This window comes from Falco biarmicus, chromosome 4 (genome assembly GCF_023638135.1).
Source record: "Falco biarmicus isolate bFalBia1 chromosome 4, bFalBia1.pri, whole genome shotgun sequence".
Taxonomy (NCBI): domain Eukaryota; kingdom Metazoa; phylum Chordata; class Aves; order Falconiformes; family Falconidae; genus Falco; species Falco biarmicus.
In genome coordinates, this window is record NC_079291.1 from 62,267,757 (window position 1) to 62,291,304 (window position 23,548).

Sequence of the window (23,548 nt, forward strand, 5' to 3'; positions counted from 1 at the left end):
GCCAAGGCAGAGGGCGGGACTACACTTCCCAGCGTGCCCTGCGCCAAGCTGCGCATGCGCCGTGCGGCTACCTCGGCCAGGGCCCTTCCCCTCCTCCGCCATTACCGGTTTGAGAAATACTCCGCTTTGCAGGGCCCAGTTTGAGGAGGTGCGGTGCTGCGGGGTGGCTGGAGGAAGGGGTTGCGAGGATGGCGGCAGCTGGGCCTGGGTTCACAGGGAGGCGTTGGGGTGTTGGCGTTAATGCGGTGGCGCTTGGCGAGGCTTAGGAGGGAAGGATTGCTGTTGGGGTGCTGACAGGATAGGGTAAAATAGACTACTTCAGTTGGAAGGGATGTACAAGGATCATCTAGTCCAACTGCTGGATCACTTCAGAGCTGACCAACGCTTAAAGTATGTTATTAAGGGCATAAGTGCCTCTTAAAACACTGACAGGCTTGAGGCAATGACCATTTCTCTAGGGAGCTTGTTTTGGTGTTTAACTGCCCTCTTGGTACAGAATTGCTTCCTAATGTCTGGTCTGGTGCAGCTTGGAGCTATTCCCAGGCATCCTGTCCCTGGATTGCAGCGAGAAGTGATCGGCACCTCCCCCTCCATGTCCTTTCCTCAGTTAAGCTGCAGAGAGCAATGGGGTTGCCCCCCAGCCTCCTTTTCTCCAAACTCGACAAGCTTAAAGTCCTCAGCTGCTCCTCAGAGGGCATGCTTTGCTGGCCTTCTCTGGACACATTCAAGGACCTTCTCATCCTTCTTAAATGGTTGGGGCCAGAACTGCACTTGAGGTGAGGCTGCACCAACACTGAATACAGTGGGATAATCCCCTCTCTTGAGCGGCTGGTTCTGCTGCATTTGAGGCACCGCTGGATGTGGTTTGCCCTCTTGGCTGACTGCTGTTGAGCTGCTGCCACCTAGCACCCCCAGATTCCTTTCTGCAGGGCTGTTCTCCAACCGCTCCTTTCCTGGTTTATGGGGTGTCCTTGGAAATCTGTTGGCGAGTCCAGAGGAGGCCACAGAAATGGTCAGAAGGCTGGAACACATCTTCTGTGAGGACAGGCTGAGAGAGTTGGCATGGAGGAGGCTCCAGGAGACCTCACTGCAGCCTTTCAGTACTTAAAGGGGGCTTAAAAAAAAGATGGAGAGAGACTTTTTAGCAGGGCCTGTTGCAACAGGACAAGTGGCAATGGTTTTAAAATAAAGGAGGGCAGATTCAGACTAGATTTAAGGAAGAAATCTTTTACACTGAGGGTGGCAAAACACTGGCACAGGTTACCCAGAGAGGTGGTCAATGACCCATCCCTGGAAACATTCAAGGCCAGGTTGGACAGGGCTCTGAGCAACCTGATCTATTTGAAGATGTCCCTGCCCATGTCAGGGGGCTTGGACTAGATGACCTTTGAAGGTCCCTTCCCACCCAGACTGTTCTGTGATGATTCTGTGAAACCTTTCAGATGAAATTTCTCATGCAACTGAAGGAGCATGAAGTCATCAGTTCCTCTTAACAGTAGAAGTATTTTTATAATTTAATCGATATCCTGTTCTTTGCTTTATATATAGAAAAGTGGTGAAGGGTCTAGAAAGCAAGTCTTATGAGGAGTGTCTGAGGGCACTGGGGGTGTTTAGCCTGGAGAAAAGGAGGCTTAGGGGAGATCTTCTCACTCTACAACTGTCTGAAAGTAGGGTGTAGCGAGGTGCGGTTGGTCTCCAAACTAACAAGTGATAGGACAAAGGGAAATAGCCTGAAGTTGCACCAGGGGAGGTTTAAATTGGATATTAGGAAAAATGTCTTCACTGCAAAGGTTGTCAAGCACTGGAACAGGCTGCCCAGCGAGGTGGTGGAGTCACCATCCCTGGAGGGATTTAAAAGACTTGTAGATGTGGCACTTAGGGATGTGGTTTAGTGGTGGGCTTGGCAGTGCTGGGTTAACAGTTGGACTCAGTGATCTTAAGGGTCTTTTTCAACCTAAACAATTCTATGATTCTAAATTATTCTGTGATTCTAAAACAAGGTGGACAATTGTCAAAGGACAGCAAACTACAGGCAGATCCCACCTCTGGAAGTGCTGTGCTCTGGTGAAGACGTGGTCTCTGGCAGGCAGTAAGCAGATTACAAAGCACAGAGATGACATGGGGCAATGGGAGAAGCTGCAGATTAAAACTGGCTGAGTTCCAGTGATCCTTTGGGGGACTGTAGTTCCCCAGATGCGTTTAAACCTACCTGCAGACTTCATGAAGAAGGAGAGTTTGAAAGAGAGCTGGATATTTGATGTGGAGTAGTTTTTGCCTCCAACTTGGTTTTGATGTTCAACGACATTTCAAATAATTTATGCTGAATTCTCTCTTGGTTGATTAGTATCTGGTATTAAAGCTTAATGCTGGAGACTCAGCTTTTCTGTGTTCCTGAAAAGCATTCAGATAATTGTGAACATGGTCAAAAATAGTTTGATCAAAATTTCTGTATTTTGAGGAGAAAAGGCTTGTACCATCAAAACGAGATAGTGGAGGGGGAGACTTGTGGGAGGGGAAAACCTACAAAACCCTGTAAAGGAATGAAGCTGAAAGGGAGATCTTTGGGTGACAATATCCCCTTTCCCCAGGGCATCACCTCCAAGGATCTGTCGTTTTGATGGTATGAGACATTTCCTACAGTAAAATCAGGAGAAATGTGAAGTGGTCATAAACTGCAGCATCCTTTCTGCTGAGGTAATTCCAAGGGGCTGGGTAGCTCTGAGGAATTAATCATTTTCCCTGCCGGGCTCCTGTGTCCAAACTGCCTCCAGGTGGGAGGGACTGGCTGGCTGATGGGTCAGGGGTGGCCCAGGCCTCCTGGCTCCAGCTCAGGTTGAAATCCCAGTTCAGAGCACTGACCGGGAGTCCCAGCATTGGGGCATGGAGCCCGAGGTGGTGATTCTCTCGGCTGCCTCCTTCAGTCCTGATCTGCATTCTTCATTACTGGTTTCAGCTTATCGTTAGACTGCAGCAATGTAGATTGATGAGATGTGTGATAGGAGAGCTTAAGGCTCCAGGCAGCGTAAGTGTAATATTAGCATTAGCAGGAGGCACTGCAAACATAAAATATATTTTTTGTGTGCAGCTGTCTTGCAGAACTCCATAGCAGAACTTGTCCTGCGATCACAGGGAGCAAAGTCTCTAATGACCTGCAAATAGCACTGAGAGAGCTGAAAAGTGGGGCTGCCAAAGCAGAGCTCTTGCATGCACAGCAGAATTTAAAAATAGGCTGCTGCTGGCGTTCTTGCTTACCCGTCATTCCTGGAAGCCCACGGGGAGGACGACTCTCCAGCAGAGGAGAGACGCAGTCCCCTGACGTGACTTCCCTCAGCATCTACGCCGCAGAGCAGAAAGTTGCAGATTCAGTCATTTTACACCAGAGCATCCCTGACTGTTGTTTGCATCTTTTCCAGCTCCAGGTCTCTGCTGGTGCTGGCTTTCCCCTCCCCGGAGCAGCGAGGTGGCAGGGGCACCGGGCAGATGCCCCCTCACCCATGGCGCTGCCATCACGGTGGGAGCAAGGAGTCTCTTTAGCTTGACATTTTCAGTGCCTTCAGGGAAGCTCAGCGCATGTGGGAGTAGAGACATGGGGGAGATGAATGCCTCTGCAGATGAAACTGCTTTCAGAAGCTCCCACCAACAGCGCGAGGTGTCAGCCCCAGTCAAAGACTTGTCGTGGGGAATGCAGTTGGGCCAGAAAAAAGAGCTCGAGGGTGGGAGCATGAGGAGTTGAGGATGCTGAGCTGCAGCGTCTCCAGGCAAGGATGAGCTCTGCATTTACAAAGGACTGCAGAGAACCAGGCTGTGAAACGCCCCCTCCCCATTAGGAGTGAGGGGTCTGCAAGAAGATCCTGAGAAGCCACCCCTGGGTACCACAGCCTGGTGGCACAGCATCGTCCCTTTGTGGGGAAAGGACCCCAATGCTGTGTGCCGAGGGACTGAGGGAGATGGGCAGCCAATGGCTGAGCTGGGGCTTCTCGAAGCAGAGGCGGGCAGTGCCCGTGGGTGCAGAGGCTGCTGGGGAGCAGGTCGCCCTGCTCCACCTGCCTGTGGTGCTCAAGCTGACCGGTGGGCAGGGAGGTACATGCAAGGGCCCCCCCCCCCCCCCCCCCCCCCCGAGGTGCTGTGGGGTGGTGGGTGCGCTGCTCCCTCCCACAGCACTGAGCTGTGAGCCTGGTGCCGGGGGCAGAGGCAAGAAGCTGCTGGGAAGAAAGAGCTGCCCCTTCACTGGGTCACTAAGGCTGATGCAGAAAGTGCTGGGCAAAGCCTGGGTCTGTGCCTGGTGTGGAGAAACAAGGGGTGAGGCTGGGGGTGGGTGGCTGCGGGGGGTGCGTCAGTGCTGGGCAGGGACTGGCTCGGAGGGTGGGAGGAAGCCAGGTACAGGGATGGTCAGAGAGGGAGCTGGTCTGGGTATCACCACCCAAATTAGAAAAAATGCTCCCTGATTTTCTGTTCCCTGATTTTTTTTCAGAGGTGTTGCTTGTGCTGGCCTCCACGCTCGGACAAAGCAGTGCTGCGACCTGCCTGGTCACCGCAGTCATTGGGTGGCCTTGGACCTCCAGTGGCCACAAAGCCAATCCGTCCGTGGTCACTGGACTAGACCATGGTCACATGGTCACTGGACCACAGCTGGCAACTGGGGTGACTGCTCCAGTGACAGAAAAGGGGCAGAGAGCAGTTAGACATAAGGGAGGACAGGGATGGGACATGCATTTGCACCAGGGAGAAAGAGGTGGGACCCATGTTAATCTGAGCTGAATAAATCACTACAGACAAAGCTTTGGGAGCAGCAGAGCACCTGCTGAAGAAGACAAAGAGAAAACACACAGAAGAGTAAAAATTTATTAGCTGCTAGTAAGGTGTTTCAATAAGCTGTAGTTAGCAGAGGGTGGTGACCACAAGTTTGCCTCTGGGACAGAAAAGCCCTGGATGCTGGAGATCGCAGAGGCATTTCTGACAAACTGTCTTGGGGAGATGCAGATTCCCCAAACCAGAGCATGGCTGCTTTGACGAGCTCCCAGCAAGAGCAGAGGGTTCCTGAGGAGCCCATCTCACCTCCCTGCCAGTACGGGGCTGACAGAGCTGTCCCACAGCTCCCACCTCCCAGGCTGGCTCTGCTGAGGGTGGAGAAGGCAACCCGGGGCTGTACTAACCCAACAAAGCGCTATAGGATGCCTGTAAGTCCTATAGGACAAGGAACTGAGATGTTCTGGCTCCTTGGCTGTGGGATACCAGCAGCAGAAAACTGGTGGGGAATCTTTTCCACTTGTGTAATAACCTTAAAATACCACCCATGTTTCTTCTCCTGCCGTGGCTGGGCGAGGGTGCACCCCTACCCAAGCAATTTCTAGAATCCGGGCCCGGGTCCAGATGTGCAGCACCACACAAAGCTTAAATGTGGTCTGAAGAGAAAAAGAATAACAAACACTGATTGAAAAACGTCTCATAATCTTGGTGGTTCTGTTTAATACTTTAAAAAGTCAAGCCCTTGGAGATTCAGTGGCGTGGGTTTTGGAACAAAGTTTTTTTGACAGATGGAGAGCTGGCAAGACTTGACAGAGCAGGTTGTGTGTTGGGGTCGCCCAGGAAGAGGCAAGGAGTGTCGAGCAGGGGCTGTGGGAAGAGTGGACATACGGAGAGGAAGAGCGAGGCAGAGTGAGTTGAGCCCTGGTACATGATGTTTGGAAGAGTCTCTGGGGCATGGAAGGTGGGAAGAAATCACTTACACTTGATGCACACGCCAGAGAGAGTAAAAGGGAGGATTTCAGCAGCCGTGATTCAGCTAAAGCATGCAGCTTTGGAGGCCCGCTGGAGGTAAGGCAGAGCAAGGCTCCAAGAGTGGGGGAGAAGCTGCTGCAAAAACAGAAGAGAAGATCCCAGGGCCTTAAGGGTGCTGAATGCAAGGATGCACAAGAAGCAGCAGATTTAAAAAATACATACACTGTGTAGGAGGCAGAAACAGGATTTATAACTTGCAGGATGTTGAAAATAAGCCATGTCTGAGCAAAATCATTTGAGTGGTTATGACTGTTCAAATTTAATGCATTTTATCCAGTGGTTAATCACCCTTGCTGATAAAATTTTGTGTCTAATTTTCAATGTGGATTTGTCTGGCTTCAGCTTCCAGAGATTGAGTCTTTTTATATCTTTCCTGGCTCGATTAAAGAGCCATTTAATATTTCCCTATGAAAGTACTTCTACAGTGTAATCAAGTCACCCCTCAATCTTCTTTTGGATAAGCTGAACAGATTGTGCTCTTTAAATCTTCTGCTGTAAGGCACTCGCTCTAGCCTGCAAATCATTCTGCGTGGGTCTTTTCAGAATCTCTTTGATTTTTCAATATTCTTCTGAAATATTGTTCATGTAAAGCAATGCCCAGTTCTAGAGCGCTGCTGCTCCAGTGAGATGCAGAGATGGGGTCACCCCCTGCCCTGCCTGGGCTCCCCGTGCCCCCTGGGGGACTGGCCCCTTCCGCTCTGTGGAAGGTCGCCTTCGCCGGCTGGCCCCCACTGTGTTTTGTTTGTGCCGTTTGTCTGAGTACACACGATGGAAGTGGGAAAGGGCCCAGACCACTCACTGCTGCATTGCTTTTGTCTCCGGCCAGGCTTGGAGTGCGGCAAGGGCAACAGTGCCGAGCCCAGCAGCATCTCTGGCACAGTGCCGGGGTGAGACATGGCAGCTGCGTGGGCCAGGCACCTGTGGGTGCTGGCTCCTGGCCTCATGGTGGGTGCAGTGTCGTGTGCCAGCACCACTGTGAGCGGGGGCCTCCCTCTCTGCTTTCTGCTTCTTTCTGCCTGCTGCACTGCCTCTGCTCCCGGGACAGGACAGGAGAGCTGCTCGCAGGCTGCAGGGCATCACCCAGGTGGGCAAGCAGCCAGTCCCGGCACCCGGTGCTGCTCTGGGTGCCACACGTTTTGGGGAAGGTCGGCCCAGAGACTGAAAACTGCCCCTTTTCTCTCTGGAGCAGGCCTGCCGTGGGAGCAAGGTGGTCTCAGGGTTCAGCAGGGTTGACGGCACCACAGAGGGTGCAATGACCTGCCACACCTGAGGCAGCTGGCACCCAAGGGAGCCGGGACCCCTTCCTGCAGCTCTGCCCCTCCCTGGGGCTGGGGAGCATGCTGAGACCAGACCCGCCGGGGGCTGCTCTGGGGACCTCCATGGCAAGAGCTGACGTCTGCTCTTGCCTTACCCAGTCTTCTAGGGAACTGGATGCTTACCCTGTGGCTGTCCTGCCTGTCCCATGGCTGTCTGATTTCCTTAAAGCCCTTTGGGAATCAAAGCAGACTTCACCTTTCGACCATCTTATCTGTGTGTAATCTCTCTTCTCTCTTCAGGGCTCTCTTCAAGGTCAGGACTTCTCTGCACAACTGCCACCCCCATCATAGAATCCCCGAATCCCTGGTTGGTGTGGGTTCGGCTTGGACCTTGAAGACCGCCCAGTCCCACCCCTGCCACACGCAGGGCCCCCTTCCCCCAGCCCCGGTGGCTCCCAGCCCCGTCCAGCCTGGCCTTGGGCACTGCCAGGGCTGGGGCACCCACAGCTGCTCTGGGCAGCCCGTGCCGGCGCCTCGCCGCCCTCACAGGGAAGGATTTCTCCCTCAGCTCTGATCTCCATCTGCCCTCTCTCAGCGCAAAGCCGTTCCCCTTGTCCTGGCGCTGCAGGCCCTTGGGAAAAGCCCCTCCCCAGCTTCCTCGCCAGCCCCTTTGGGTGCTGGAAGGTGCTCCAGGGTCTCCAGGAGCCTTCCCTTCTCCGGGCTGAACAGCCCCAGCGCTCCCAGCCCGGCTGCGCAGCAGAGGGGCTCCAGCCCTCTGGCCATCTCCGTGGCCGCCTCTGGCCCCGCTCCAACAGGTCCGTGCCCTCCTTATGCTGGGGGCCCCGGAGCTGGAGGCGGCGCTGCAGGGGGGTCTCAGCAGAGCGGGGCAGAGGGGCAGAGCCCCCTCCCTCGCCCCGCCGGCCACGCTGCTGGGGATGCAGCCCAGGGCACGGGGGGCTTTCTGGGCTGCAAGCTCACATCATCGTCCCTAAGCAGATCATATCAGTGCACCTTGCTGTAGCTTTACTCACCGCAGCTCCTACTTGTTTGCAGCTGCTGAACCTACGGGCCTGGATTTCCCGAGAGCTCCCCTGATGGATGGCATCGCTCCTGGGACCCTCCACCACCCAGGTACCCACCAGGTATTGAGACAGCCACCAGTAAATATCTCTGTGTCTTAGGTCATGCATCCTGGGCTCCCTGCAGCATGGGTCAGCACTGTGCCATCATCTCTGCTCCTCCAGTGTCTTCTGCAGCCACTGCCTCTCCAAACAGGTCCTCTGCTGCACTCTGCAAAGAGGAGTGCCTGCAGGACAACCCCCTCCCAGTGCTTCCTAGGGAATATTGATGCAAAAAATGGGTTTAGCTCCTCTGCAGTGGCCCTGCCCTGTCAGTTTACCTTTTGCGTCTGGGCACCTGTTGGCCCTGCAGAATTCTGGAAGGCAGAAGCAGGGTGCTCCTGATGCATCTGAAGAAAAGATTTATGGTTGGGTATAATCTCTTTGTTCGTTGTTTCTCGGAGCAGTCTCACTGCCTTGCTGTGTTTACACATTTAATCTGCCAGGGTTTATGGTCCTCTCCATTTCCTTTATTACTCACAATTTCACCTTTCCAAAGGATGTCTCAGTGTTTCTACCTGCATCCCCCGCTCTGCTGCTGGGCTGTGCCAGCTCCCTCTCTCCTCATCTGCTGTCCTCATGTCTTTGCTGGGGCTCACCAGGCTCGGGGGGCTCCTTTGCCCTGCACCCCTCTAGCCTCCGTTCTCACCAGGTTAGGGCTTGTCCTCAGCACTCTGCAGATACGTCTGCCCTTGGCTGGGCCAGTGACCATCTCCTGTGCTTAAATAAACCACGTGCAAATCATTAGCACAGTGACTGTAAGGCTCTATGCGGGTCTCGGTGTGAAACAGCTTCATCAGCTGAACTATGTATTTTGGATTTGCAGTTTGCTTGCTGCCTGACAGCCGCACTTTGCACAGATATGGATGGGATTAGTGTGTGCGGTTACCACCGAGCTCCAAAGTAAGATTAAAGAGCTGCAGCTATTCTGGGGAAAAAAGCTCTTGGCCTCATCCCCAGCCCAAAAAGGACAGTTATTGTGACTTGAAGGTGATATCTCTTGATGAAACACCTCCCTTCCCACCAAGCCACTGCCACTAACTGCCTGCTTTGTAGCAGGAACCACAGCAGAGGAAAGTCCTGATGGGTTTGGGAAAAGGAGCTGCTAATCTCACAGGGTGTGTGAGGGGGACAGGGCAGCCTAAGCTGAGCCGGGGCTGTGGCCATGGGGAGGGGATGAGGTTCCCTGCTCCCCCTTTGGCTCCTGGAAAGATGAGCAGCATCTCCCAGCTGTGCCCTGCACAAGCCGGCTCTCCGGGACAGAGCCATCTCCACAGAAATGAAGCTCCAGTTTTTAACAGCAAGTGTGATTAAGCACCTGAGGGTCCCAAGTGCACCCTGACAAGCCCACCGGCAACACAGACTCTCTGCTGTGGGGCCAGGACACCCATTCCAGCTCAGCCCTGGGCCTTAGCCCTCGCCTCAGCTCTGCTGTGGGACACTGCTTCCCAGCCCCGCACCCCAGACAGACCCTGGGGGTCTGTTGCCAGCGGCTCCTCTGCAGCCCTGTCAGGAGACACCTGCACCGCTCTGTCCCCTCGCTCAGTCCCCTTGCCCATCCCCTCCTGCCTCCTGGGGCTGTTACTGCAGCAGGCTCGGGGCTGGAAAAGGGCTCTGCTCTGCCTGCTGAGCAGATGGCTGTCTTCTTCTTCACCCCCCAGGCTGCCAGGGCCACCTCCCAGCATACCAGATCTGGCAGCCTCCCCGCTGCCAGCAGGGTTCCAAAGAGAGCAGCAAGCCCCCTGCTCCTGTTCCCCCCAGACCCATGCTCACTGGGTGGGCAGGTGGGCCCCCCTGCCACCTGGTGCCCATGTAGGGCCTGTGGCTCTGGCCCCATGGGGTGGGGGCAGGCTCCCTCCTGCTCAGTGAGCAGCCACGCATGAGCTGTGTCCAGCACTGGCCAAGCCGATGCTGACCCTCTCCATCTGCCAGGTGGTTCCAGCCGGTTGGGTCTGTGGCCACCAAGGTGCTGGAGCATCTGGTCTGGGGGTGGGAGTGGCAGGAGGAGGAGGAGGAGGAGGAGGAGGAGGGGGCATTGCTTCTCTTGGCAGCAGCACCAGTTTGAGGCACTTGCGAATGGCAGCATCAGATGGAAGTGCTGCAGATGGAGAGCACCCCTGAGCTGAGAAAGTTGGGGTTCTGAGCATGAAATTTACCCTGAAAAACAGCTTCCATTTCCCTGTGGCCCCTGTCTGCAGAAAGTGTCCATCCAACCATCCTTGGGTGCACTTTTCTTCCAGAAAGCACCGGGCTCATCTCCCCGGTGAGCTCTCGCTTTCCTCCCCCACTTCCCCCGTGCTGCAGTCATGTGATGTGGCCTCTCAGTACATTTCAGTTCTCTCCTGATTTTTTTTCTTCCTTGTCTATGGTAAGTACCAACTCCATCTGTTTGCCTGCAATTAATGTGGGCCCCTCTCTCCGTGATCTCGTCTGCCTTCTCAGTAACTTTGGGCTCTGATTTTCCAGTGCTGGCAGCACCATGGGAGCCAGTGCCGCAGCTGCTCCCACCGCACCACAGCATGGGCGCAATGAGGCAGTGGCTCTGGAGCTGCCCGCGGCGGCAGAGGTCTTCCCACTCGCTCCACGGCGGCGCTGCTGGTGGGACATGGGCTTGGGGGGCTGTGCGGAGTGAGAGGCCGGGGCGGCTGTGAGGAGCCTTGCATGTCTGCTGGAAGCAGAGGCGGCCAGTGGGGACTGGGTTAACACTTGGCCTTGATGGTCTTAAAGGTCTTTTCCAACAGGGATGATTCTCTGATGAGTCTGTGATTGTGGAGGGAGGAATGGAGGGTGACCCATCACTTGCCGCAGATAAATCCCAACGCCGTCTCTCATCGCATCCCAGCAGCCGCCCGTGGGTGCTGGTGACGGGGCTGTGCAGAGGGTGCGGGGAAGGGCTGGGTGCTGCCTGCCAGGAGGGTGCTGAGCACAGCCACCAGCCCCGGGGTGCTCACTGAGGGAGATAAGCCTGTGTGGGTGCGAGGGCACCTGCCCTCGCACTGGCTGGGATGGTGATGCTGCAGAGGGGGCTGCAAGCACTTGGGATGCTGATACCTCAGAAGAGCCCAGGACAGAGGCAATGTATATGTGCTTATAGCCAAGGGTCTGGCGGGGCTGTGCTGGAGCTCGGCGCAGGCTGAATCCGAGCTGCTGGCAAGGCTTGGGGGGCCCAGCCACAAACCTGCCATGGGTCTGTCACTGGGAGGGTGGGACCCTGTGTGACAGGGGGGTCTGGAGGGCCAAGAGAGCCCACATGAGATCAGCCGCAGCGTCTGAGGCCCTCAGCTCTGTTAGTGAGAAAAGCTCGAAAGCTCAGGCTTGTTCTGGCTGAGAAAGGAGACAATTGCAATGACTTTGCCTGTATTGAAATACAGGAAAAGATGATGAAAAGAGGCAGGGAATAATTTAGCAAGAAAAAGGAATCATTGCTGAAGCTCCAGAAAGGGAGCTCAAAGTTTGATAATTTTCTAAGAATAACTGAGCACTGGAATAGAGTGAAAGTTGTCAGATCGCCGCCACTGGCGGTCTGTAAGGGCAGGCTAAACATTCTCAGCAACCTGGTCAGATTACAGAGCCTGGCCTGGGACGCGGGGACGAGTGAAAACAGCCTTTTGCAGCCCTTTCCAGCACCACTGTCTAGCTCCTTCTTTTTCATTCCTTTACAAAAACTAGCTTATTTTTAAAATCAATGTATGTATGCAAATCTGTTTATCTTGGCCAAGGCAGGGTAGAGAAGGTGGGAGATGAGCAGAGGTGAGGCCAGTGACAGCCACGGGCTGAGCTGTTGATGTTGTACAATTCCTGTGCATTGTTATATGTGGTGTTTAGATCAGCCCCAGGCAAAGCTGCTCAGGGAAAAGTTTGGTTTCACAAAAATGGTGTGTTACAGCCGTACCACTGGCCCTTTCTTTTCTTCTGTTGGAGGTCCTGGATAGAAGCCACTTGTCCTGGGTGATGGGGGCCGTGCCCTTGCCCTTGTCCTGGGATGCACTTGTCCTTTCCTGCGCTGAAATGAGATTCCTAATTGCTGTTCAGGCAAATCTTGCCTCCCAGAAAAGCTCTGTTTGGATTTTTATGCATTGAGGATGTTCTGGTAGCAAACCTTCCTAAAACACTACTAAAAATATGTCTTGCTGCTTATTTCTGTTTGTGCTGTTTCCACAGCAGCCAGCAGTTCTTGTTATTCTTCCGAAAGAAGGAACCCTCAGTTCTCAATATTTTCTTCCCTGAATGTGCTTGCCTGCCATAATTTCTACTTCTTGAACCTTTCTGACAAGCTATGCAGGCACAGATTTTTTTAGTCATGAGCTGAAAATCCTTTTCCAGCTCCCCAGCGCAGCTTTTCCCTTCTGTGCAGCCTCTCCATCCTTCAGCGCGTCTCCACCGGAGCTGGAGGTGTTGTGTCAGTGCAGATCTCGCTGGTGCCGTGGCTGGAAGAAAGATCCACCGTCTGTGCCTGTACCTCATCACATCCACCTTTAAACCCTCAGCAGTTGCTCTGGGCCTTCTTGGGGCAGTTTTGCACCATCTTCTGTTACTGTGCCACCCCTGAATCCTTCTCAGATGTTTTTCCTTCCTAGAGCAAAGACCTTGTTTCTTCATCTTGGGGCTACAGTTTTTATTACCAGGGAGATGATTGGTTTGACTATTTAAATATATGTTATCTGAGTGGGACCAGCTTGCCAAGTTAGCTGCATCTCTCTGTGTGCCTGTTCTATGGTTGTGGTTTATCTGCTCCTTTTTTGTAAATTTCATCAGCAGTGATTTCATGATTACACCCAGATGGTGTCTTACCAAGCAATATTTGAATGATGAATAGGGGTAAGCTCTTGTCTTGTGCTAAAGGTGAAAACGCACCCTACAATAATGGAAATGGAGGAGCAGCAGGCGAGAGCACAGGGACCTGGACACGCCTCAGTAATGGTGCTCCCGGTTGCTGTCACCAGCTCCAGCAGGGACAGCTGTGCTTGGGTGTCCTGCTCCTGCATGGCCCATGGCCCAGGACACTGCTGCCCCTGGAGCCCCCACCGTGCTACCCCATCCCGATGAGGTCTGGGCGGCGGCATCCTGCATGGGGCAGGAGATGCTCGCTGCCCCGTCCTCTCTGGTCCCACGTATTGCATACCTCTCCCTGTCCTGGCCTTCACACGCGTTTTTTCCTGTTTGTGTCATGTTTTAGAGTGATACCGAAATGTGCAGGTCAGCCCGGGAGACGTGTTGCCCGTCCATCCCCATCCACAAGCTGACACACTCAGCTTCACCGTGCACTTTGCGAGGGGTCCCCTGGCAAGCCACGGTTTGGGTGGTGGGCTGTCGCTCGGTGTGATGTAACACCAGCCCCCTGGTCGCCCCCCACCATCTGGGGAGAGGTTCTGCTCTTGCGGTCCTGCTGTGCCAGAGCAGTGGGGTTTGGTGGGGGGGTTGCTGTCCCCTGGGCACCACACTGGTCAGTGCCCGATACTGCTCTGGGCTTGGGCAGGTTCTCTCTGCTCAGGAGGGCGACAGGTGTCCTGACACCCCTTCGCCTCTGCTGCTGGGGGCTAAGGCGTGGGGGCTGGGGCGCCCCTGCCCTGGGCGAGGGGCTGCCACAGCCTGCCAAGGTGGGTCCGTTCCTGCCCCATGCTGAGGTCCCACAGCAGGGCCCTCAGCCCCTGCTGCTCTGATGTGGTTTTGCATCAGGAGCGTTGGCTGGCTCCAGCTTCTCCCTCGGGGCTGTCATGCTCTGCATGGGGTTCGCCCTGTCTCCGCCACAGACTCGCCCTGTCAGTGGTGGAGGGGACATGGCCAGTGCAGCCATCTCCTCCGCAGGATGCATGGGGTGAGCCCACTACATCCTCTGCTCTCAGTCCCCGCCATCACCCAGCTTTCTGGTGCCTTGGTCTTTGGCTCTGGCTTTGGCAGTCAAGGTCTCTTGCCTCAGCGTTAGCTGTAGCTGCAGATCCCTGCCATGGGAATGCTGTTAGACTGGCTCCCCTGCGTTTGCTTTGCAGGTGAGGCTGTCCTCCAGGCAGTGGTCCTCCCCAGGAGTCCTGCAAATCTATTTCTGCAAACAGCTCCTATTTGAGCCAGGGCTTGTGTTTGTAGAATCCCAGAATGGTGTGGGTTGGAAGGGACCTTGAAGACCCCCCAGTCCCACCCCTGCCACGCGCAGGGCCCCCTTCCCCCAGCCCCGGTGGCTCCCAGCCCCGTCCAGCCTGGCCTTGGGCACTGCCAGGGCTGGGGCACCCACAGCTGCTCTGGGCAGCCTGTGCCGGCGCCTCGCCGCCCTCACAGTGGGCTGCTGCGTCCTCGGCTGCTTTATTCAAAGTAAGCAGGAAGCACCAAAAGAAAGTCTGAAGTTTAGCTTGCTTCCTAAGCTGCAGACATGGCCTCAAAATAGCAGTGGCATTTCTACCTGGTGAAGAAGGACAGGTGACTCAGGCTCCCCAACGCACTGGGCACTGCTCTCGTTGCAGGCACAAGTATCACTGGTCTTAGGGGGGAACAGCGTCCTCCGTGTCAGCTGCTGGGGTACAGGCAAACACCTGCTGGGCAGCTTCACCTGCACGCAGCCTCCCTCATCACCTGGCCTGGGACCAGGGTGGGAAGCACATGCCCAGCACTGTGGAGCTCTTGCTCAGTCCTGGCTCCAGCCTGTGTGCGATGGCCAAGTGCAGGCATGGCACCAAGGGTAGCCTGCACTCTCACAAGGAAACCTCCAGTCTTACAAAACTGCAGTCCCTCTGCACGCTGGGACAAAGCTTTCAGCATCTGGGGTCTGTGGCACTGCTGGGGAAACACTTCAGCTACAGCAGATGATGGGTATTTGAGTGAAGCTTGATTGTGCTGTTGTGTGATAAAGCCTCCCTACATGCCCATGGGGAGGCTGGGGGGGGGCGGCCCAAATAACACCCCCCCCCCCCACAACACCCAGCAGCAACAGCCTGTCCTGGCCCATCTCTACCCACCCAGGGGAGCACCAGGCACAATAGCAGGCAGGGACCCCCTGTCCAAGCCCCACCAGGCTGTCCTAGGGAGCCACAACCAGGGGTGACACCCATCAGGAGGGGGCACTAGGAGCAGTGCTAGGACAGGAATGCCACTACCCAGGGTGCAGGACACAGCACAGGATGACACATCCCTGTGGGCTGTAGCTTTTATAACAGGGAGGGGGTGGGGGGTAGTTATCAATCACAATCACGAGTCACAGCTGCTCGCAACAGGCTGTGGCAGGCCAGTCCCTGCCAGGGCTCTCCCTGGCTCTGGACTGGGCTGAATCCAGCCGCCTGCTGCTGAGCAACGCCGCTTCTGCTCAGCCCGTTCCTTCAAGTGTAAATGCTCTTTTTGCCAGCCCCGTTGCTTTCAGTGTTGTTGCAAGGCATTATAAACAAAAGTGCTTATACACTAATGAGAGAAAAGTTTTCTCAACGGTGTGTGAATCCGCTCTGAGCATAAGGATGTGGAAAATGGTGTGTAAGTATGAATGAAAATGTATGTACAGGGGTGGTGCCAGCCCTGCCATGTTGGCTGTTTTGGCACACACTGGCACCCTGCATGCTACCCCGGCTCTGCCGGTCTTGGCACAGCTTACGGTTCCAGTACTGCATGTCCCTAAGACCCGGGGGCGAGCAGCAGGGATTAAAGTTTCAGGCACAACTGAGAAACGTGATGCGAGTGGTGGGGGTGAAATGGGGTGATTTCCATGGCAGAAAGGTAACGTGGCTGTTGGTGGCCTGCTGGAGAGGGCTCCCTCCGATAACCGTGCAGAATGTAGGCATCCCTGATGAAGATATCCCTGCTTCCTCTGAGGGTGCTGATAACATAAATTACAAGGTCTGGAAGGCACGCACTAATGAGCAGTTGCACAAGACCGGGATGTTGCTGTTGGCTGGATCAGGCCCGAGGATGGGCAGAGACACCTCCCCAGCACCACCGTGCCAAGCACCTGTCTCCGTGCACGTCCGCACCACGACGGCTACAGCAGCCTGCTGCAGCTGTGTCCACTGTGCCGGAAAGCAAGAGGTCTGCTCTGCACCTGGGGCACAGGGGTGTCCCCGCAGCCCCCAGCTGACAGGGTGCTGCAAGCAAGGGGCCAGGATCACTTTCCCCACAGTATATCCCACTGCAGCCCCCACCAGCAGTTTATACTGTGCTGGATTAATGTGTGAACTGGGGGAATCTCTCCCAGCTGCGTCGCCTTCGCCAGCTGGCCAGGACACTCAGCCACTCTGGTCCAGCCGAGGCAGGGGCCACGGGCAGCTCCTGCCTCTCGTACCGGGATGGTTTCCACTTCATGTTGCCTCAGGGGTATTTTGCAGCACCTCAAGCTCTCTGTCCCCTTCGTGTGCTCAGCGGCCCTGCACATCTCGCAGGGCCAGACCCCACTAGCGGGGCAGGCAGGGACACCACATCCCCTGGGGCACTGTGCCGTGCCTGCACCTGAGCCCCCCTCACTTACGGCATCGCTGAGACTGAAGGAAGACAACCAAGACCATTGCCTCAACAGATGACTTCACGCATGGTTATAGTGTTGCTGGAAAACATTTTCCCTGGTTAGGTTGCAAGTTTGAGTATCAAACTGGACTCAAAGTGCTTGGACAGATGCAGACGTTGGATTTCTGCCTGTGGGTTTTAGGAAAGCCTGTGGTCCCTCACCCCACGATGTCAGCTGGCACCAAAACATGCTGCATGGGCACTGCCAGGTACTGCCAAGCTGCATGTCCATGCAGCTCCACACCAGAGGTGGCGGAGGAGACGCTGCCTGCCGGCCCTGGGTTTCCTCACTGCTACCTGTGGCTCAGGATGTTTTTGGTATCGGACTGAGAAAATGCTTCTTTGGATGAGGAAGTTCAGCGGCTTTGGGGCATCCTAAATTCCTCTTCCACAAGAAGTTCTGCCTTGCTCAGGTTTTTCCCATTCTCGGTCTCCTTGTTTAACCAGCAGCCAGCACAAGGGACAGGGAACTGCAACTCCATTTTCCACTCGTTTCTCCCGAGCTCAGCACTTTTTCTGGGCAGACATGGAATGCTCTCTGGGTTTGCTGCCTGCAAGTGCCAACAAGCAGGTGCTGCGTGTCATGGTCCAGGCTTTCCCACTCTCACCTTGGGTACCCGTCTCATGAGAACTTGCCTGCAGAAGAGCTGTCAGTATTTCTGAAAGGGGCAACGTGAGACACAAGGAAGGGAAACTGGAGCTTTGCAGCAGTAACTGGGAAGGGCTGACCCCCTTCAAACTATGCCTGAATTCCTCTACCTGGACACCTGGATTTAGCACGGCAGCAAGGTGTCAGGGATCACTGGTCCAGTGGACCAGCTTGCTTGCATCTTCTGACTGGGGAGGCAAGGGATGTGGGGTGAGCAGAGCTGGGTCAGGAGTACCTGCCCCCCGCTGGCTCTCCAGCAGCAGCAGGGCATCTGTGCCCGTGGCCGCATGTGAGAAGATGGCACACATATGGTGACACAGCCCCATGACGTGCTGCCATGCTCAAAGGCCAGTGGCACGGCAGCTTGCTGGGCACCGGGGATGCCCCTATGGCTGGCAGCTCTCTGCATGGGCTTGTCTTTTCATGTCCTGAGCCCAGGTAAACCCTTTGCATCCCCGGCTGCAGCAGCCAATATCCCAACGCTTGCATCTGTGCCCCCACACTGCTGGTGTCGAAGCCTTTGCACTTTGCAGGGTGTCAGGGTTAGTGCTGGGCCAGAGCCCTCCTCTGAGGATTTCCAGTTTTTGCAAAAAATGTTTCCAGCCATCACCCATCGGAGAGATCCCTGTTGGATGCCTGGCCAATGAAGCATGTGCCACCCTGGTAGCCACCATAACTGGCTGAGCTCGTCCCTGCCTCGAGGTGTCCTACCTGTGTCGCAGTGCAGGGGCGTTCACTGAGCCCCCCAGGAGCTGAACCTCTGGAGCTGCTGCCCAGTGAAGTGGGGTGACTCTCCCTCTACCACAGCAATTGCATCCCCCCCCAAGTGCTGCGTCTGCACTGGGAGAACGATGTCCTCCCTTTCTCGCTCTGAACCTGGGCATCCCTGGACTCCATCTCCTTCCTCTAGAGGCTTCCTAATCTGCCAGAGTTTCTCCTTCTGAGCTTACATTTTCCTTATGCTGATTGTAATTCCATGCTCAGGAAAGCTCATTTACACATTTTTCTCTGACTTGGCTTTTACCCAAAGCTCTTTTCACCTGGGATGGGGCACCGCTGTCCTGCTAACCCAGGCTGGAGGCAGCACTGACAGCAGGGCTTCCAGTGCCCCGAGACGCAAACTCCTGCCGTGCCTGCAGGTTTCCTTTCAGTGACCTTGCATAAAATCTGTCACCCTGGGACCACTGGCCTGTGCTGCACACATTTAAGATGGGGTCTCTCCTAGAAGGATAATGCAGTTGCTCAGCTTTGCGGGATGCCTGGTGTAATGCAGAAGGCGATCTCTTGAAGGATGGTGAGGTTTTGAGCAGGAGGTTGGAGAAGAGTCCCCTGAGACCCCAACACCCCCTGGACACCGGCTGGGGTCTGCAGCATCCAGCCTGGTGACAGCTCCTCTGCTTACTTCTGTAGTGGAAATGCTACATTTCTTCCTGCAGTTGAAGAAAATGATGACAAAAAGCCAGGTGTCTCTTTTAGTTTAGTTAAAGTCCACCTGTCGGGTATTTTGGATTTACGCTGTCCTAAAGAAGGACTTTGTTTTTGCCATCATCTTGTGGAAAGATGATTTCTGAAGCACTCCACTGTTTTCAGCCACTGTAGGACCTTGCTCTCCGTGGGCATTAGCAGACCCTATGGAGCTTTCCTTGGGGTGCTGCCTTCCGCAGCACAGCAGGCACCAGCCTCTCAGGTGGCTGTCAGTGCTGTGGGGAGAGTGGGGGGATTCAGGTTCTGTGGAGAAGCTGCACAGGCAAAGTCACTGTGAGACCCCCCAGCCCAAGCAGGTGTTGGAGGCTCGTTAGAGCTTCGTTAGAAGCAGAGGCTTGGATAATCCCTGCTGCAGGATCTGTAACTTGTTTCTTTAGGAAGTGGGGACACAAATTGTAATGAATGGAGCTAACAGGGAACAGAAATCACGGTAAATGAGAATTTATAAATGGAGAAAGATAAGGGAAGTGAGAGGCATCAGGAAGAAATCAGGGTCAGGTCCTGCCAAGGATAGTGGGGAGAGGATGTAAGAACACGTCAGGAGCAGGAGGGCTGCCAACAGCAGCGTGCCTGTATGGCTCTGTGCCGGTACTGCTGCTGCTGCTGTGGAAGGGGAGAAGTTTGTCTGTTCTGCCCTGCGAGGGAGGATGGCGGGGCCATGGACTCGGTTCCCCCACAGTGGCTGGCGCTGTGGTTCCCCAGGCAACAGCGATGGCCACGCCCGAGCTGCCCGGGAGCTGTGGGATAACGGCACAGCCCACGGCTGGCTGCTGCCCCCAGCCCAGGGAAGCCCCCAGCCCAAGGCAGCCCCCCAGCCCAGGGCAGCCCCCCAGCCCAGGGCAGCCCCCAGCCCGCTGGAGGGGCCAACGGTGGCGAGGAGGTGCTGTGAAGGCTGAAGCTGTTGAGCGAGGCAGGAGGGGCAGCTGGGGGAGGCTCCGCCAGCGCCGGTCCGTTCTCTGCATTATTCGTGATTTGCAGTTTCTAAGAAGAGCCGGGGCCAGTCCAAAGGACAGAGCTGGGCCCTTGGCACCACCGCGGATTTACAGAACATTGCAGCAGGCTGGAAACCAGGATGGCTAGTGCTAAAGTGGCCCAAGGCAGAGGGAGCATGCGGTGCAGTAGCCACCAGCAGCCTGTGGCAGGAGCAGTGGGGCTGGCAGGGGCAGGGGCTGGGACAAGGGAAGTGGCACAGGGACCCACTTGCTCCTCAGCATTGAGCAGCTGCATGAACTGAAGTACAAAGGCAGAGCTGGCACACGTCCTGCTGCAGCGGGATAAGGGTCCCAGCAAGTCCTGGCAGCCCCGGCAGCATGGGGCCAGGACCCCCACCCAGCCTTTCACTCACACTTAACGTAGGGCCAGGGCCGGGCCACATCCCATGGCACAGCAGTGCCCTTGTACTGAGCGTTGGGACGGGGAGAGGGCTTTGGTGCCCAGCACCCTTGGTAACTGCACTGGGGTGATTAATTTTCCTCTCTCGGTAATTCTCATTTCCCATTTGTAATCAAGAACAAACCATTTTGCTTTGCAGGAACAATTCCGACTGCTCTTCTCTGAGAGCTCACCTGCTGGGAGCGGTGCCCTCCAACAACCCTCTTTGGTTTCTGAAGACTGTGCTGAAAAGGTAAGTGCAGATGTATCATGCTCTGCTTTGGTAAGAAAATTATCTTAGTGCTGTGAGACATTTTGATTTAAAAACTTAGCAGTGTACAGTGCTAATAAAGAACTATTAATTGACTCTAAAAGTCTAAGTGATGAATTTAAAACGTGTTCATCAACAGGAATTTATTTTTTGGCCAAATGTGTTCCTAGAAAGGTCCCTAAAAGACCTCTGCTGGTGTCGGTGGCATTCAGCATCTTACTCAATGGTCTAAAAGCCAGCAGGAAAAGACAGGTGTGGAAAATATGTGGATGACCGACAGTTAAAATCATAGACGGGATCACAGACAAGCAAGGAGCCCCCCCAGACACACGTGTGTGAGGCAGTGGTGTAGGTGATGCAGGGGCAGTGCTGAGACTGTGTTGTGGCATTCGGCAGAGGTGAGACCAGCACTGGAAAAGGGCATCCAGAGTTTTGCATTTTGAAGTTATTAAGATTCAGGATTCAGGAAAGAAACGTGAAAATTATCTGAGGTTTGGAGAAAATGCCTTGGACCTTTCTAAGCCTTACGATGGCATCAGAGCAGAGATTGAGTGGTGATGATTTCTAGGGAGAGAAGATGGCTCAGGTCTCAGCATAGGGAAGGAGCTGCAAAGCTGCTGGTAAACTGCTCACCAGGACACTGTATCAGCATCTCACCAGCAAAGGGCAGTGAGGTCCCCCTTGCGTGACACTCAGAAGTGTTGGGAAATCAGTTCTACCTGGTATTTAAACTGGTGATAAGTGCAACATCCACAGGCAAGAAATCCCCAAGCAGAAGAAAGGGAAGAGCGATGTGGGATTATGGACAGCATCATGACAATGAAGGATCCAGGTGGGCAGCAGTGGGTTTGGACACACATGCTAATAAAGTCCTTGATAAAAAAGCAAACCTCAACTTTGGGATGTGTTCGTGGGAGACCCAAGAATTTAAAATCAGTTAAAAATGTTTATTAGAATTAGCTTATATTCATTTGATCACCTGAGCTCACCAGCTGATGTACTGAGGTCCATTTCTAATATCAACCCTTCCTGTTCTGTGAGAAGAGCCCCAGCAGGGGTATCAGCACCGCAGGGGTCTGGGCAGAGCACGAGGCAGGCAGGGCTCGGGGAGGGAGCATTGCTTTTCTGGGGCCACTGGCATGGCTGGTACCCCATCTCTTTCCCATTCTTTACTGAAGATGTGGCTGAGAGCATCACATGTACCAGTGCAACGCGTTTCTGCTCTGTTCTCTACCTCCTGGTACCTGCAGGTCTCAGCCAGGCACCTCTGGGGGAGTTCCTGCTTTATCCAAACATCAGCTGTGCTTTGGCCAAGAAAAGTTACTGGTCTCACCACAGAGGTCACTGGGTGAGATCTTACAGCTGGTGGAGCCCAGAGTGGGATCCCACAGTACCCTCAAGTTTGTGCATCCTGTAACTCTGTGGAGAAGGTGATGATGGGGCAGCTGTTTTTGGCAAAAAGTGCCACCTGACTGATGCCATACTCAGAAAAAGAGCCTGTGTGTATTATCTTTGACATTTAAATTTAATTGGGGAAATGACAGAGTAAAGCTAGAAGAAAATAAATTTCATAGAATCGTAGGATCCTAGAATGGTTTGAGTTGGAAGGGACCTTGAAGACCGCCCAGTCCCACCCCTGCCACGCGCAGGGCCCCCTTCCCCCAGCCCCGGTGGCTCCCAGCCCCGTCCAGCCTGGCCTTGGGCACTGCCAGGGCTGGGGCACCCACAGCTGCTCTGGGCAGCCCGTGCCGGCGCCTCGCCGCCCTCACAGGGAAGGATTTCTCCCTCAGCTCTGATCTCCATCTGCCCTCTCTCAGCGCAAAGCCGTTCCCCCTTGTCCTGGCGCTGCAGGCCCTTGGGAAAAGCCCCTCCCCAGCTTCCTCGCCAGCCCCTTTGGGTGCTGGAAGGTGCTCCAGGGTCTCCAGGAGCCTTCCCTTCTCCGGGCTGAACAGCCCCAGCGCTCCCAGCCCGGCTGCGCAGCAGAGGGGCTAAAGCCCTCTGGCCATCTCCGTGGCCTCCTCTGGCCCCGCTCCAACAGGTCCGTGCCCTCCTTATGCTGGGGGCCCCGGAGCTGGAGGCGGCGCTGCAGGGGGGTCTCAGCAGAGCGGGGCAGAGGGGCAGAGCCCCCTCCCTCGCCCCGCTGGCCACGCTGCTGGGGATGCAGCCCAGGGCACGGGGGGCTTTCTTGGCTGCGAGCGCATGTGGCCGGGTCACATCTGATTTTTCATCCGCCAGCACCCCCAGTCCCTCTCCTCAGGGCTGCTCCCAACCCATTCTCTGCCCAGCCAGTGTTTGTGCTTGGCATTGCCCCCACACCATGTTTTGGGCAGGAGACATTCTGCTGACCTCAGTGATCCGGCTGCCACAGAACCACCCCCATCTCCACTGTGATGAGCATAGGGAAACATTGCCTGAACCAGCCCATCACATGAGACATCCCAAAATTAGACTTCTGACGCCAGTCCTTTCAAGATGGATTTTCAAATCTGTCCTTTTTTCTTGGTCATCCAAGAAATTCTGCTTGGGGTTTGCATTTAAATTCATATTTTTCAGTCTAATCTTTCCTTTCCAGTGATTTTACTCAACCTTCCTCTGTTCAAGGAAATTAAGCCTTTCAAAGCACTACATAAGCGTGTTAGCGGTTGAGATTATCACCTATTTGTCCAGACTAATTGCAATCTCATTTTGATCACTAATTGTAGGATGACCACTCAAGGATTATAGAGTATCTGTCCGGTTCAGAGCATCAGATCACAGGGTTCACTCAGGATCCTGACCTCAAAAGCCCAACACAAATCAAGGGGCAGCGTGAGACCTGCAGCTGTAATACAGACTGGTGCTCTGAGCCCGATCAGAAGGCAAGCAGTCTCAGGCTGAGCAGCTCACCGTAGGCTTGAGGAGGTGCCTACTTCTTAATTAGAGCCACTGGTGTCTGTGGGTTGCAGGATGAATGTGGCCACTTAGGTTTATCTTTTCAGGTTTCATTTTTCATCCAGCTGCAGATGGTGTTCACTTTCAGTGTTCTGCTGGTGCATGAAGATGTGGAGAAACGCAGAAAGCAATGGATTTTTTTCCTCTTTTTCCTTTTCCAAGAAAGAAAGGGAAAAGATTGAAACATATACCGCTCTGTGTATGTATGTAGGTCTGTACA

The 23,548-nt window shown here is 54.7% G+C and overlaps 1 long non-coding RNA gene across 2 annotated transcripts; it reads left to right on the plus strand.

Moving 5' to 3' along the window:
- The first annotated feature begins 66 nt into the window (after positions 1 to 66).
- Positions 67 to 6,099, plus strand: LOC130148326 (uncharacterized). 2 transcript variants are annotated; one of them, XR_008821523.1, is made up of 2 exons: positions 67 to 148; positions 527 to 6,099. It is a non-coding gene; the product is annotated as an uncharacterized LOC130148326 (long non-coding RNA). The 2 variants fall into 2 exon arrangements; XR_008821524.1 differs by having other exon boundaries at positions 2,001 to 6,099.
- The last annotated feature ends 17,449 nt before the right edge of the window (positions 6,100 to 23,548 follow it).